The sequence below is a fragment of the Mytilus californianus genome, unplaced genomic scaffold, assembly GCF_021869535.1.
Source record: "Mytilus californianus isolate M0D057914Y unplaced genomic scaffold, xbMytCali1.0.p SCAF_3, whole genome shotgun sequence".
Classification (NCBI taxonomy): Eukaryota; Metazoa; Mollusca; class Bivalvia; order Mytilida; family Mytilidae; genus Mytilus; species Mytilus californianus.
The window spans coordinates 6888478-6896081 of NW_026262679.1; the positions used below are offsets into that span (position 1 = coordinate 6888478).

A 7604-nucleotide genomic window follows, 5' to 3' on the forward strand; every position below is an offset into this window, starting at 1 on the left:
ACCAACATTCTGTTCGCATTGCTTCAAAATGTAAATATATTTTCTTTTATGTCAGAAAAAATGCAACGTCATTTGCAATCAGTCATTATAAACGCCTATAGATAAGTAATTTTGTGAATAATATAATAATAAAGATACCTAAACTTTTGTTTGTGTTGAATAAGAATGCATTTATTTTTTTATTTCAATAGAAATCATGAACCGCCATTGGATTTTAGTGCTTTTTGTACATCAGAATGGGTTGTTTTTCATAACATTAAATGAATATCAGAGAAAAGATACTAGAATGTTGTTCGCATTGTATAAAATTACCAATATTGTTTTCTCTTTTTATCAAAAATAATACAATGGTTATTTCAAACGCCTCATGATAAGTTTTTTTGATACAATCTTAATAATATAAGGAGAAAAATACTTAAACTTTTGTTTGTGTTGAATAAGAATAAAATAATTTCTTTATTTTATAGAAATTATGAACCGCCATTGGATTTTAGTACTTTTTGTAAATCAGGATTGGTTGTTTTTCATAAAATTAAATGAATATCAGAGAAAATATACTAAAATGTTGTTCGCATTGTTTTAGATTACCAATATTTGTCAAACTTAATGATGAAAAAAAATAATGTACACCGTGAAAAAGTCGTGATAATGCATTATGTGCCCATTGTGAAAAGACCGTGAAATGTAGATATAGTACAGTATATGCCTTTATTTGTCGTGAAAAGGCCGTGAAAACTTGGGTAAAGAGACCGTAGAAACCCTGTGAAAAACAAAAATGTACACCGTGAAAAAGTCGTGATAAATTATGTGCCCATTGTGAAAAGACCGTGAAATGTACATGTACTACTGTGATAAACAGCCATTCACTGATTGTGAAAACTCCTGTAAAATGTTAAATGTATTTTTCAGGCCATAATTTAACAAAAAATTTAAATGCTGTTTCAATCAAGTGAAGTGAAATGCCTGAAAACCTAGTGAAAACATCTACAGACAACTTATTTAAGTACAATGCAAGTGAGACTATGAAAAACCATATTAAAATGCTGTATTTTTTTTTAGTAATAATTGTGACAAAGAATAAAAATATTAATTTTAATAGAACTGTAGTAATTATGTAAAGAAAACATAAAAGCACACAAATGTCAATGTGATTAAGTAGCAAAAGTCAGCTGTAACATGTATTGTAGAAATTTTGTACATCTCTTGGGTCTGATTTTACCACTTCAGCAATATTTGTCTAATGTAATCCTTCACTTCACTGCCCTTTTGAATAACTATTCCAGAAAAAACATTTATAGAAGTTCCTGTTAATTCCCAGGAAATACTTTTAACTGAAAAGCTCTTCTTTCCAACTGGATTCCTGAACTATTTTATATAAAGACTGCTATATCCTTTTGCTCTTCATTCCTAGAATAAATAAAGAAACATTACATATATTATACATGTATATAAAAAAAACTATTTATATATTCAAATTAATTTTTGGCATTTATGTACATACATGTACTTAAAACAGCTACAATATTATTCCATGCAATACAGGACTTCACGGTTAATGACCCCATATTGAATAGGGGGCAGATTTTCATACTGGAGGTGAAAATGGTATGAAAAATACTAAAAAACATCATTGAAACAGAACAGCCACTTGGAAACATGCATAGGTTTTCCCATATTTTCTTACCATTTTCCAGAAAAGCTGCCCCCTATCCAATATATATGGCATCATTAGTTAACGAAGTTCTTTATTGTCAACTAATATTATTTATTTTGATTTTTTTAAAGACTAAAGACACTTTTAAGACAGACTATTAAATTTTAATGTTTCTTTGAAGTAATAATATGTATGGCTAAAGTCAAACTTGTCTAGACTAAGTGGCCGTAATGAGCTACAGCTATTTATTTTACAGGGGGCCAGGGGCATAGCAACTTTTACTGCAGGCACATTCGCCATACCAATTATTTTTTAAACAACTCATTGCCATACCAATTATTCTTATGATATGGCACAAACCCTTCTAGAAAGGACATTTTGCCGTACAAATATTAAATACTTTCCCTGCTACACCTCTGATTAATCCCATTTGAACTCTGTGTCCAGACGGCCAAGTCAGAAAATACTTAAATAGCTCCCGACACATTCAAAGGGGGTTACGCCTCTGATTATCAGAGTGAACTCCATTTCAGAGATTCTTATTGCTATTATAATCATTTCCAATTATCTATGTCTATGTCTACGTAGTGTACTGTACATAAATGTCTTTTTTTTTTATGTGGCCAGTGTGGGGAAAAAGGACCCCCCCCCCCTTTTTTCCCCAAATACATAAACAAAACCGTAATCGTATTTAAAGGATCCGGTAAGTCTTAGAAAACATTAACCAAAATGATTAATGGAATCATGTGCAACAGACTCAAATATAAGTGAATATATCACATGCATGTTTGCGCGGTTTCTGCAAATTCAGTGAAAATCAGTTCAATGGAAATGCTCACAAACGTCATCAACATTTTGGTGATATGATGCATAAAAGAATAAAATGTTAATAACTTAACTTACCTCAAACTTGCTGTCACTCGTCTTGCATCTATAAAGTAAATATTAATCGACCTTCGGCGTCTTTCAAATTTCCTACCTAGCTTGCGGAAATGTGACAATTACTCTAAAAGAAACACGAATCCGGATACGGTCTGATATTCCGGGAAGTTCTCGTTTTTACATGTTTCGGTTCCAATTAAAATTAATGTTTACATTGTTTATAATAATGTACAGACGAGAAGCAAAATACTTTTCTTTAAATACAAAATGTGTATTGGCACAAAGTCATTAATTATAACAATGAATGGTTCCATTGAAAAGTCAGTCCTGTACAGTAGTATTGCATATAATAATATTAAAACAGACATATATTTATAATGAAAAGTTTATAGGATATTTAGAAAAATGTGAGTGGAAATAATTAGACCATATTACAATAATCACATGGGATGTTTTAAATCTGAATTAGGATAAGAAAAAAATGACATGAAAAAATATTACGGCCTTTTCACTGGTTTCAACAACCAGTGAAAAGGCCGTGATATTTTTTATTAAGCATGAAAGGACAAATTATCACGGCCTTTTCACGGGATATTGAAATTTCACGGTCTTTTTCTAACATCAAATATTTTTCACGGCCTTTAGAAATATTTTTTTTACAAAAGTCACGGGGTATTTTCACGGGGTTTTCACGGCCCTGTGATATTTCACAGACATTTCACGGCCTTTTCATGGGCTGTTGTTACAGTAGTGTTTGTATGCCCGACTCGTTTTTTTGTCTATATACGAATCATCATTAAGGAGCAATGCGAACACAACTTCTAAATAGTTGCGCCAAATATAGGTATGGTCACATATGTCTGATGGAATTAAAGTCTTCTTCTTACGAATGATTTTTTAGTTATATATGTAGTAAGTTTACAAAAGTGACGTAAAATTTAAATTTCATAATAACAACCGAGTAGTGTTGACTATTGGGCTGATGGCACGTTTCGTCGTTCTAGATTTCCTATAAAGCCAAATACATTTCGAAGTGGAAGATCATTGAACAGAAAGCATTCTAAAACAAGCGTGACAAATCTTGCTTTGCGATTAATAACAACCAGTATATCAAAGTTTTATAAACCGGAAATATACGTATACAACATATTGCAAGAATCTTAATCAGACAGCTTGATTTTGTTTTATACAAAAATTACTTTCATATTGCTTTAAAGAAAAACCGATCATAGGCTGTTTCTTTTTTTTAGAATGGTGAGATGAAGCTGTTTCTTCGATTTTTGTCTGTTGCTGTGCTTTCAGTTATATTTGTTGGTTTTACGAGAATTCAAAATACGTCTATGTTTGAAAAGCAATTGTTTCAACCCAGAAATACAACCAGTTTGCTACTCGTTAATACCGAAGGATGCAAAATTATGAAACTTGATCCTTTTGATATGTCTATACGTTCTTTTTTTCCAACACGCTCAGTTTTGACTTGCAGAGAGAAAGAAGATATCGTGTATGTAAAACATAATACAATTTTTATTAACTGGGATTATGTACAAGATCGGAATCCTACATTAAAGTTCTGTAAATATGACGTAATATGGAGACCAATAAACACCAATACTGATCACAATTTCTTTCGATTCATAAATGAGAGTAAACCTTTTACTGCTAATCAAACGATCCATGATGATTTTATTAGAGTGCGATGTTTTGATAATTACAATCATGTTGTGTATAGAAATGCTTTCTCGTTTGTGCATCTTAAAAAGAAAGTAGAAAGACGATGCATTGAAAATTTTAAGAAACATTCCCACAATAGACGTCATTTGAGCATTCTTATGATTGGTGTCGATTCAATTTCCCGAAATAACATGATTCGTTATATGCCAAAAACAAGACACTTCTTATATAAAAACCTCTCAGCATTAGATTATCTTGGATACAACAAAGTCGCCGATAACACTTTTTTGAATATAGTTCCAATGACAACAGGAAAATTTGTGCATGAATTGCCATGGAATACCTCTTTAACAGATGTTTCATTTGACCAGTTTGATTTTATTTGGAATAAATTCTCGGAGAAAGGTTACAGAACACTTTACAGTGAAGATGCTTCCTACGGCCAGATATTTGATTATGAAAAGGCCGGATTTAAAAAACCAACAGCAGATTACTTTGACCGGCCACTGTCACTAGTTTTGGAAGATATGCATGATATTTGGAATACTAACCATCACTGCGTTCACGCCCGACCAGAAACTGACATTTATCTAGAATATACAAGACGTTTTGTACAGAAATTTAAAACTTCTCCTTACTTCTCATTTAGCTTCATTACAAGATTAACACACGACGAACTATCTAATGCTAAAAAGGCTGATGATTTATACTACAGATTTTTTAAAAGTTTAAGTGAGGAGTCAACTTTGAACAACACCATAATTTTTTTTTATAGCGATCATGGGATACGTTTTGGTCAATTTAGACAAACCTTTATTGGAAAAATGGAAGAACGTTTGCCTTTTCTGTTCATAATTCTACCACAGTGGTTTAAAGTTAAGTATCCTGAAATATACTCGAATTGTAAAACCAACCAGCAGAGGTTAATTTCCCCGTTTGATATATTTGAAACAATGACACACATCTTGAATTTCTATACGTACAACATTAAAAACAGCAAAATGCGACGAGGGCTAAGTCTTTTTAACGCAATACCACAAACTCGTAGATGTGAAGATGCCAATATACTTCCTCATTGGTGTACGTGCTCAACACAACATGTTTTGTCCACGGGTGATCAAACTGTCGGTAAAATTGCAAGGCATTTTATTCAAATACTTAATTCAAAAATAGCAAGCTTCAAACAGTGTGAAACTTTATTTTTAAAACGTGTTATTTCAGCTACAAAAATCATTCCTACGGACGTTGTTTTAAAATATGTAAACACGTCTCATGTTGGAGAGAAATCAAGCATTTTGTATGGACATCGTGTGTCAACATATATCGATTATCAAATCTCCTTACAAACTGTACCTGGAGATGCAATGTTTGAATTTACAGTAAGATATGATGAATCAGAGAGCAACTTAAATATGCTGGGAGATTTCAGTCGCATTAATTTATATGACCAGACTTCCTACTGCATCAGTGGAATTGAACTTAAAAAAATATGTTATTGTAAAGTCCAGACATAAAAACAAGAAAGCACATGCTATATAAATACTGATAAAACAAGCATAGTTCACAATAAATGAGATTCTTATTATTGAAACAACTACTATTAACTTGTACTTATACACCGCTAGTATCAATGATATTTGTTCAACGGCCTTTCTCTGGTAAACTCGGGTTTGTTTTTATTCTTTTTTTTTTCTCCCACCACTCGTTTTGTGCTACAGTTGTAGTGCTTCTAAAATTTACCCTTGAATTACCGAAAACTTGTTTTCACAAGAAAAATGTGTATTGATATCATTCAACCGGAAGTGATATTTTTCAAACCAGACATGTTAGTATATACGGCATTACGTGTATTTAATAATATTGACGGTAGATATATTTATTTTTTGTTTGTTTCAGTTTTTGCTCAACAATAATTATACACCGTAACTGGATTTTAAAACCGGAAGTAATTATGTTTAAGCGATTTTTTCCCCCTGATCAATGTATATATGAGATAGGTGATAACCCTTTCATCAGAGCTTCCTTTGAAATACACTAAATGATCAATCCCTTGACTAATTGGTGTATAAAAATAAAAAGTTGCGATATGTAGATACTACAATTCATTTCTGACGAACTATTCTGTTGAGTTTGGCTTTCTTTGGATAATAAAAGTAAGCTGAAAACAAAGTGTGTTGTCATCTGTTCGTCTTTGCATCCGGATTTGTTTTTTTCTCAATCGATTTATGACTTTTGAACACCGGTATACCACTGTTGCCTTTATTTGCATTGGCTTGAATAACATATTACTCTCAGAAATATGTCACTTGGAAATGGCATTTTTTAAACTGCAATTTGTCGAGTTTGTCCGGTATTTCGTGTATCGAATAACATAAGTGATACCAATTTTGCTGTACCAGATGCTTATTTTAACAATAACTGTTTCTTCAGTAATGCTAGATGTAGAAATATTTACAATCAACAAAGTTCAAAAGAAGTGGATGTGAAAAAATATAGGCAACCATACGGCCTTCAACAATGAGAAAAACCATTACCGTATTGTCAACTATAAAACGGCCCCGAAATGAAAAAATATGAAACTATTCAATTGAGAAAACTAACGGCCTAATTTATCACAAAACAATTTACGAAAAAACAATTTCGGACATGAACAAACGACAACCACTGAACTACAGGCACCTGACTTGAGACAGGCACATAAAAGATGTGGTGGAGTTAAACATGTTTATGAACGCTCAACCCTCCCCTAACCTTGGATATTCGTTTTACAGCACAACATTTAATCACACTATGAGTTGAACAGAGCGTAATTCATCAGATCGATAAAGATGACTATTGAATGTTTTTTAAAGGATTTGTGAAGCATACATCTATGGGACAGCACCTCAATGACACATATAATCAAAAGATATCTAGATATTATCTATGGGACATCACCTCAATGACATATATAGTCAAAAGATATCTAGATGTTATCTATGGGACTGCATCTCACTGACACATATAATCAAAAGATATCTAGATAATATCTATAAGACTGCACCACAATGACTCATATAATCAAAAGATATCTAAATCTTATCTATGGATAAGCACCTAAATGACACATATAATCAAAAGATATCTAGATATTATCTATGGGAAAGAACCACAATGACACGTATAATCAAAAGATATAGAGATATTATCTATGGGACAGCATCTCAATGACACATTATCAAAAGATATCTATATACTATCTATGGGAAAGCACCTCAATGATACATATAATCAAAAGATATCCAGATAAAATCTATGGGAAAGCACCTCAATGACACATATAGTCAAAAGATATCTAGATGTTATCTATGGAACTGCATCTCAAAGACACATATAATCAAAAGATATCTAGATATTA

General features: G+C 32.0%; 1 long non-coding RNA gene across 1 annotated transcript; it reads right to left on the reverse strand.

Annotated features, from left to right (window-relative positions):
• Positions 1 to 1078: 1078 nt before the first annotated feature.
• LOC127733406 (uncharacterized) lies at positions 1079 to 3288 on the reverse strand. The gene is made up of 2 exons (XR_007997088.1): positions 2558 to 3288; positions 1079 to 1407 (listed from the first exon to the last, which is right to left on the reverse strand). It is a non-coding gene; the product is annotated as an uncharacterized LOC127733406 (long non-coding RNA).
• Positions 3289 to 7604: the final 4316 nt, after the last annotated feature.